At 52.8% G+C, this 9,561-nt stretch overlaps 1 pseudogene; it reads left to right on the forward strand.

Moving 5' to 3' along the window:
* The first annotated feature begins 7,652 nt into the window (after window positions 1–7,652).
* LOC125532790 lies at window positions 7,653–8,762 on the forward strand (annotated as a pseudogene).
* Window positions 8,763–9,561: the final 799 nt, after the last annotated feature.

The following is a 9,561-nucleotide window of genomic DNA, read 5'->3' on the forward strand; positions in this document are numbered from 1 at the left end:
TGGCAAGCCAGATCGGCAAAACAGTGGAGGCATATGTAGATGATGTGGTCGTCAAAACAAGACATGTCGAATCTCTAGTAGACGACTTGAGGCTCACATTTGATAACCTCCGAACATACGACATCAAGCTCAACCCGGAAAAATGCGTTTTTGGCGTTCCAGCCGGAAAGCTCTTGGGCTTCATTGTATCCGGTAGAGGAATCGAAGCAAACCCGGACAAGATCCGAGCTCTGTCGCAACTGGATATCCCAAAGGACCTCAAACAAATACAAAAGTTAACCAAATGCGTGGCGGCTCTAAGACGCTTTATCTCCCGCTTGGGTGAAAAGGCCCTACCCCTTTACCGCCTCCTTCGATGCACCGAACACTTCGAATGGACGGATGCAGCCACGGCCGGACTCGAGGAGATAAAAGCCATACTTGCAACAAACCCAGTCCTAGCCGCGCCAAATATTGGCGAACCAATGCTATTATACATTGCAGCAACACATTAGGTTGTAAGCGCAGTGCTCGTCATCGAACGAGAAGCGGACGGACACAGATTCCCCCTTCAAAAGCCAGGCTATTATGTGTCCACTGTCCTCACTCCTTGCAAATCACGGTACCCGCATTATCAAAAGATCGCGTATGTGGTATTCATGGCATCCCGGAAGCTACGACACTACTTTCAAGAGTGTTCAATAACAGTAGCCTCGGAAGTACCACTCAACGATATTATAAACAACCATGACGCAATGGGCCGGATTGCAAAATGGGCCATTGAGCTCCTCCCGTTCGACATAACTTATAAGCCACCGCGAGCCATCAAGTCACAAGTCTTGGCCGACTTCGTCGTAGAATGGATGGAGGCCGAACTCCCTAAAGAGTACGGCACATATTCAAATTGGATCATGCATTTCGACGGCTCCAAGATGTTGGCCGGACTAGGGGCTGGCGTCATTTTGACGTCCCCCACAGGAGACACAGTTCAATACGTACTCCAGATTATGTACACGGACTCCAACAACGCAGCCGAATATGAGGCCCTATTACATGGTCTCCGGATGGCACTATCCATGGGCATTCAACGCCTAGAGGTGCGCGGGGACTCGAACCTTGCTATATCCCAAATAAATGGAGACTTCGATGCCAAGGATCCAAAAATGGCAGCTTACCGCAACGCCATCCTAAAAATGTCACCTCGGTTCGAGGGGCTTGAATTTCACCATATAGCCCGGGAAAATAATCAGGAGGCAGATGTCCTGGCATGCATCAGCGCAAAACACAATGTAGTCCCCCCCAACATCTTCCTAGAAAGGTTGTTCAAGCCATCCGTAGTATGGGAAGGGGAGCCGAACAATAACACCTCGGACCAAACCGCACTGCCCGACACCAAACATTCTGACACAATCGGAGGCTCTGCCAATGAAATAACACCTTCAGCCCACGTAATAATGGCCGTCATCGCCCCGTGGACAGAATCATTCCTCGCCTACCTCACTAGGCAGGAACTCCCCGAGGACCAAAATGAGGCACGCTGCATAGTGCGGCGATCCAAAGCCTACAGAGTCCACGAGGGAGAGCTTTATAAGAAAAGCACTACCGGAGTCCTTCAAAGGTGCATCTCCGAAGAGGAGGGGCGGAACCTCCTGGCTGAAATTCATGCCGGACTGGGCGGTCATGACGCTGCAGCTCGGTCCCTCGTAAGCAAGGCCTTCCGTACAGGCTTTTATTGGCCGATGGCCTGGGCAGACGCTGAGGACTTAGTCCAACGATGCACCGGTTGCCAGCTCTTTGCAAACCAAAGCCATATGCCACCCACCGCCCTCCGAACCATCCCCATTACTTGGCCCTTCGCGGTCTGGGGGCTTGACATGGTTGGACCCCTTAAAGGCGGAACCCACAAGCAAAAATACTTACTGGTCATGGTGGATAAATTCACCAAATGGATAGAAGCCAAGCCTGTTAAGACGGCCGAATCCGGACCGGTGATAGACTTTATATCCGAGGTCGTACACCGTTGCGGCATTCCCCACAGCGTCATCACTGATAACGGCACGAACTTCACGGCTGACGAGGTAAAACTGTGCAAAAACATGGGCATCAAGCTCGACTATGCTTCCGTCTATCACCCACAAACTAACGTCCATGTCGAACATGCAAATGGTCTTATCATGAGCGGCATTAAACCCAGATTAGTGCGGTCCCTCAAGGAATCTAACACGCACTGGGTAGAGGAGCTCGACTCCGTACTCTGGGGGCTGCGGACCACACCGAATCGCACCACCGTATACACACCATTCTTTATGGTGTACGGCGCAGAGGCAGTGTTGCCCTGCGACATAATCCATGACTCACCTCGAGTGCGCATGTACGAAGAAAGAGAAGCCGAGCTCGATCGGCAGGACAGCTTAGACGCATTGGAGGAGGAGAGTGACGTGGCAAAAGCCCGTTCCGTATTCTATCAACAGCAGGCTCGAAGATACCAAAGCAGAGAAGTACGGGCCAAAAATTACAACGTTGGCGAATTAGTTCTACGACTACTGGACAAGAAAAAGGACAAACTCAAGCCCAAGTGGGAAGGTCCCTTCATAATTGACCAAGTCCTGACTGGTGGAGCGTACCGCCTGCGAGATGCATCGGATAACCGGCTCGAGCCGAACCCATGGAACGCAGCCTGTCTCCGAAGATTCTATGCCTAGCGCCGGACTCTATGTTCATCTCCTTCCTCTGTCCATTTTTTATATATTTTCTGTCTTGCATTTCTCTTCTCTCTCTCTCTCTCTCTCTCTCTCTCTCTCTCTCTTATAGCTCTTAAAGGCTCATACAGTGACGCGCCATCCGCGCTCATTAAACCTGGGGGCTTCTTTAAACAGAAGCTTATTCATACGGGCTTCATGCCCAACACATGCGTCACACTTCCGCATGTACCTTTTATTCACCATTATATGCATCGATATGACTTAAGTTTTGGCCAAGCTGGGTTGCCTGGCTCCTGTGCTTACCCCTATGTTCCCGATTGTTCGGCTAGGTGGTAAAGGGAGCACCTCTGCGATTGTTACTGCCGGGTCAGCCGGATGTGTACCTCAGACTGGGTGAAGCCGAAAGCTAGCGTTCTTAAGGGAATATTCGGTCGGTGAACTAAAGATGATCTTTTTTATTTTCTACACCCCAGATGTTTTTCCTGCGTTTCTTTTCGCAGCATGGACATGCACCTTAGGGCATGCCTCCCAGGGAAAGGAACCCCTAACGGAACTATTCTCCCTGGAAGATGTTTCTTACTAACCATGTAATACAACATAACTAGTCGAGCACTTGTCTGTTCACGCACTAATGACCCCTACGCCTGGTCTCCATGCATTCCCCGGTTCCTATATAACCGCATGGGAATTCGGACACACTCCGGATCATCAGGTCCCGAGGCTGAAGCGAAAAGGTCGGCCATGACAAATGATCTACAATCCGGCTAGAAGGCATTATAAATGTCAACTACATTACATAGTCATTTTGACTGATCGTATTCCTCTTCAATACCATCTAACAGGCTGTCTAATTTACAGTCCTGCTGGGAATACTTTGCGGCCAACTCTACTTGGCCGTATACCAAGCTTACAGGGATCTCCTTCCCATCGGGCCCTATAGGACCGACCTCGGCCATGTGGTTGGGGTCAGCCTTTGCGTACCGCGTCTTCACCATGGCCCAGGCCTCCCTAGCGCCTTGACAACAGGCTGATATCTTCCACAATCGGAAGCGCCGCCGTGCTCCTTTTAGCTTCTCCGCAAGCTCTCCAAGACCTTCAGGCATGGAGACGGATGGCCACAGGGCCTGGGCGACGCCTCGCATCGCCTGCCGAACTCGATCGAGCAGTTGCGAGAGCTCGGGAAGAAGGTCACCCGTAGAACCGGGCATCTCCTCTGCAGGACGGCCTGTCAGCACACCTACAGACATTGCTCTGTTAGTCGACTTCCCCGCCGAACTTTCTTTTAAAAGGTTCGTTCAAGCACTTACTAAATATGTCGCGCCGAAGCCGCTGATTCTCCTTCACGGAGTCTGACAGCTGGGCACGAACATCTTTCAGCTCGACGCCCAGCTTGGTGTTGGCATCTCAGAGATCGTTTTTCTCCCCCATCACCTTCAACAGCACCCTCTCACCAGCCTTTAGCTGGCGTAGGAGATGTTGCCTTTCTGGATCCAATCCGGCGCCATCTGCAATTTCATTTGTCAGATTTGCACCAAAGTCGTGCTTCGAAAAATACTTATCTTTCGAAGTGTGTATTACCAGCAGGGGCTTCCTTAGGCTCCCCTGCCGCGGCTAGTGCGGCCTCAAGTTGGGCTTTGCACTCTTCCAGCTCCTTGGACAGTAGGGAATTCTTTTCTGTAAGAACCTGCATAACAAATGATCCTTAAATCAGTTATTTTAACCGTTTCAAGTCTCAGGGGCTACTGGTATATATATAATTACCAAAATTTTCTTACCCGTATGTCTTTTACATATTGCTCCGTGGCTCTGGTTAGACCATTTTGAGCGGCACGGAGGTACACATCTCCCGACTTAAAGGCATCTAACGCCTCTTGGGAGAAACAAGCGTCGCTAAGAATTGTCCGGCGACGCCTGTGGTTCATGGCACTCTCCACCTCAGAGTTGGTAGCAGACAACCTATCCACATCCTCAGTCGGAGGAGCGTCCAGTGCGCGCCTTATGTTCGGCCCCGCTTCCGGGCCAGGCTTCGGAGCCTGGCTGGTGGAGGCGCGATTGGCGGTCTCTCCGAATATAGTTCGGCGAGGTCTCTTTGTCCTGAAGAGGGCACAACTGTTAATATGCCCTGAAGGTACGACACCTGGGATAAGGGGGTGCGCCATACCTTTGCGCTGACGCCTCGGTCTGGACTGCACCTCTTTTCTGCCCACGGGGCCCTGCGGCCCCTCGTTGGCTTGTCGCCGCAGGTTCGGCCTCCCGTTTCTAGGAGGCCGGGATTAGCCCTGGATAATCGACCGTAATGGACACCAGGGCGTTGTCCTTGCTCAATTGATGGAACACTCCATCAATCAGATCCACCGAAAGCTCCGGATCCTCTTGCGAGTCCGGGTCGAGGGACCGTCCTGGGTTCTCGAGTTGTGGAGGAGGGCTGTTTATTTCTTTAACAGCCTGGCGCAGTTCCTGCGTCGAAATCGCTAAGATTAAATATTTAACAATGGGGATATAAACTGGATGGGCAAGATGTGATCACTCACCCAGCTTGGAGGATTGTACATGGAAAATCCACCCTTTGGGTTAACGCGGAGAAAATCCTCCTCTTCTCCCTTGTACAAAGCGGACAAGGTCTTTATTAGAACCGCAGCCGAATCCGGCCCGTTACGGCCGTAGCGGGTGGTGTTGTCCTCCTCGTTGAAATCCACATGGGGTGGCTTCTATACTGTAGCGGCTGCACCCCTCGCATGATGCATGCGGCCATGACCCCGATCATGGTTAGTCCGGAATGAGCTAACAATCTTATCCGGCCCATCAGGTAAACAACGTCCCTGTCACATTCCCTCTGAGGGCTCCGTGGGCGCCAGCTTAGGCGCTTCTTTAAGGGAGCATTGTTGAATTCAGGGAGGCCGATCTGGACAGGATCCGGCAGCGGGACGTCTTCTATGTAAAACCATTCCGAGGGCCAGTCTTCAGACGCCTTCTTTGGGGTTCCGGACAGATAGCCAGTCCTGACGATGCGCCATACTTTGGATCCGCCCACTTGATACATAGACCCCTTCTTGGAACGGGGCACGAGGAAAAATAGCTCCCTCCATAGTCCGAAATGAGCTTCAACACCCAAGAACAGCTCGCAGAGGGCTACAAAGCCCGCGATATGCAATACTGAGGCAGGCGTGAGATGATGTAGCTGGAGGCCGTAGAACTGCAGCAGCCCCCGGAGAAATGGATGGATGGGAAATCCGAGCCCCCTTATTAAATAAGGGACGAGGCACACCCGCTCTCCTTTGGAGGGATTAGGGGCGCTCTCCGCTTGCCCTCCGCCGTTATAGACGGCAAGACCGGCTCAAACCGGGATCATATAGGCCGGGGGGAGAAATCCCTTGGTCTGGAGCGTCACTAACTCGCTATGCGGGATGGAGCATCTTTCCCAATGTCCAGGCTTAGGGCTGGAAGGGCGGGAGGAGGAGTCGCGACGGCTGGCCATGGTGGAATGGATCTTTGTCGAATGCGCTCTGATGAACACTCGCGAAGGGGGAAGGTGTGGCTTGGATCTAAATCCTCGTCTCTTTAAATAGGTCAACTTGTTTACGCGGCTAGGGGTGTGAATGTAAAAACACTCAGACCTTTCATATTCGTTTGACACGTGGGGAGCGGCCATTATTGGGCGCAAAAGCCAAGGAGCGCAACATCTACAAGAAACCAGACTTTATTCAACAGGTACATGGAATTTGGAGGAGAACCCGCCTTGCAATTCCGAAGGCAATCTGCGCACCAGACTCATCATCGTTGAAGCCTGGTTCGGTGGCTACTGAGGGAGTCCTGGATTAGGGGGTGTTCGGATAGCCGAACTATACCTTCAGCCAGACTCCTGGACTATGAAGATACAAGATTGAAGACTCTGTCCCGTGTCCGGAAGGGACTTCCCTTGGCGTGGAAGGCAAGCTTGGCGATACGGATGTTTAGATCTCCTACCATTGTAACCGACTCTATGTAACCCTAACCCTATCCGTTGTCTATATAAACCGGAGGGTTTTAGTCCGTAGGGCATCATACACATCAACAATCATACCATAGGCTAGCTTCTAGGGTTTAGCCTCTCTGATCTCGTGGTAGATCTACTCTTGTACTACCCATATCATCAATATTAATCAAGCAGGACGTAGGGTTTTACCTCCATCGAGAGGGCCCGAACCTGGGTAAAACTTCGTGTCCCTTGCCTCCTGTTACCATCCGGCCTAGACGCACAGTTCGGGACCCCCTACCCAAGATCCGCCGGTTTTGACATCGACACCATCCTCACACACACAAGCTCACCGAGCTCAAGAACACCTCAACCTGAGGAGGCTGTTCTTCCCTTGTACTATTCATCATCAGCCCTAGAGGCAATCCACCACCACCACACTGGAGTAGGGTATTACACCACAACGGTGGCCTGAAATAGTATAAACCTTGTGTCTTTCTGTGTTGCGAGTTTGTCGAGTTCGTCCGGGAGATCTTAGTGAGCTAGGGCGTAGATTGGTAGGAGGGAAAGACTTCGCGTGCACCCCAGTGTTCGAACCTTAAGGGTTTGCCAGAACCCCACATCCGACAAGCACAGTCATCATTGTGGAACGCAAGGAAGAAGGCAAAGCACTACCAGTCCAGAGGCCGGTGTATTACCTGAGTGAAGTGCTATCCGCCTCAAAACAGAACTACCCGCACTATCAGAAGTTGTTCTACGGCGTACACTTCGCCGCCAAGAAGCCGAAGCCATACTTCCAAGAGCACCCAATCACTGTTGTCTGCACTGGTCCTCTTGCCGAGATCATTGGAAGCCGGGATGCTTCGGGCCAAGTGGCCAAATGGGCCATAGATTTGGCTCCCTACACCATCTACTACTAGCCTCGCACCGCTGTCAAGTCACAAGCACTGGCCGACTTCCCCATCGACTGGTCCGAGACCCAATACCTGCCGCCAGCACCAGACTCCACCCATTGGCGGATGCACTTTGATGGTTCAAAGATGCGCAACGGTTTGGGAGCTGGCATCGTCCTCATCTCACCCAAAGGCGACAAGCTCATATATGTGCTACAAATCCACTTTGCCGCCTCCAACAACGTTGCTGAATACGAAGCACTCATTCACGGGCTCCGGCTTGCCAAGGAACTCGGCATTCGTCGTATCCTGTGTTATGGAGACTCTAACTTGGTGGTCCAGCAGTCGTCAGGCGACTGGGACGCCAAAGATGCAAACATGGCAAGCTACCGCTTCCTCGTCCAGCAACTCAGTGGATACTTTGAAGGATGCGAGTTCCTACATGTGCTGAGGAATGACAATGAGCAAGCAGATGCCTTGGCACGAATCGGCTCCACCCGGAAAGCAATACCAGCTGGCGTCGCCCTGCAATGCCTCCTTAAGCCGTCTGTCAAGCCATCGGCAGAGTCAGATTCCATCTTCGTGCTGGCTCCCCCTGAAGGAGTCGGATCCGACTTGAGGACCTCAGCAGCCGGCATGGGGAATTCGACAGGTGGCCCGGGGACTGTAGCAGCCGCACCCGACCCGGGGACTTCAGAACCCAGCCCGGGGACTGCTGCAGTCGGCCCGGGGACTTCATCGACTCAGCAAGCGATAGAGGACTCCAACCCACCGCTTCCCGGCCCAACCGACCTCGTGCAAGTTGCAGTTATAGCAGTCAAAGAAATAGCAGCACCTTCATGGGCACAGCCGATCCTCAACTTTCTGGTGAACAAAGAGCTGCCGACTGATGAGATCTCGGCCCGGCAAGTCCAACGCCGGGCAGCAGCATACACCATTGTCAACAAAGAACTTGTGAGGCGCAGTGTCACTGGTGTGTACCAGCGCTGCGTGGAGCCAGAGCAAGGTCAAGCAATCCTCAAAGATATCCACCAAGGCGAGTGTGGCCACCACACAGCTTCAAGATCACTTGTTTCCAAAGCTTTCCACCATGGGTTTTTCTGGCCAACTGCTCTAGAAGACGCCAAAGGCTTGGTCCAGAAATGCAAAGGGTGCTAGAAGTTCCGCTCCAAGCCACATCAGCCGGCTTCGGCACTCAAGACCATCCCCATCGCCTGGCCCTTCGCTGTCTGGGGGATGGATATGGTGGGACCATTCAAGACAGCACGCGGCGGCATGACTCATCTGCTTGTCGCGGTGGATAAGTTCACCAAATGGATAGAAGCAAAACCAATCAAGAAGTTGAATGGTCCGACTGCTGTGACTTTCATCGCCAACATCACCATCCGGTATGGCATACCACACAGCATCATCACCGACAACGGCACAAACTTTGCCAAAGGAACCTTGGCCTGTTTCTGCGCGACGCAGGGCATCCGATTGGACTTAGCGTCTGTTGCCCATCCGCAGTCAAACGGCCAAGTGAAGCAAGCAAACGGCCTCATTTTGTCCGGCATTACGCCCCGACTGGTCGAGCCTCTGGAGTGCTCGGCCGACTGTTGGCTCCACGAGCTGCCGGCCGTCCTATGGAGCCTGCGCACAACTCCGAACAAGTCAACCAGCTTCACGCCCTTATTCCTCGTCTACGGTGCCAAAGCCGTCATCCCGACGGACATCGAATTCGACTCCCCTCGAGTCACCATGTACACCAAAGAGGAGGCAAAATAAGCATGAGAAGACAGCGTCGATCTACTGGAAGAGGGCCGGCTGCTGGCGCTCAGCCGGTCCACCATCTACCAACAGAGTCTACACCGATACTACAACCGGAAGGTGAAGCCACGATCCTTCCAAGAGGGAGACCTTGTGCTCCGGCTGATCCAGCGAACAGCCGGCCAGCACAAGCTCTCGGCACCTTGGGAAGGCCCTTTCATCATCAGCAAGGTGTTGGGCAACGACTCCTACTACCTGATCGATGCTCAGAAGCCTCGAGCACGCA

This window comes from Triticum urartu, chromosome 1 (genome assembly GCF_003073215.2).
Source record: "Triticum urartu cultivar G1812 chromosome 1, Tu2.1, whole genome shotgun sequence".
In the NCBI taxonomy this organism is placed as follows: Eukaryota; Viridiplantae; Streptophyta; class Magnoliopsida; order Poales; family Poaceae; genus Triticum; species Triticum urartu.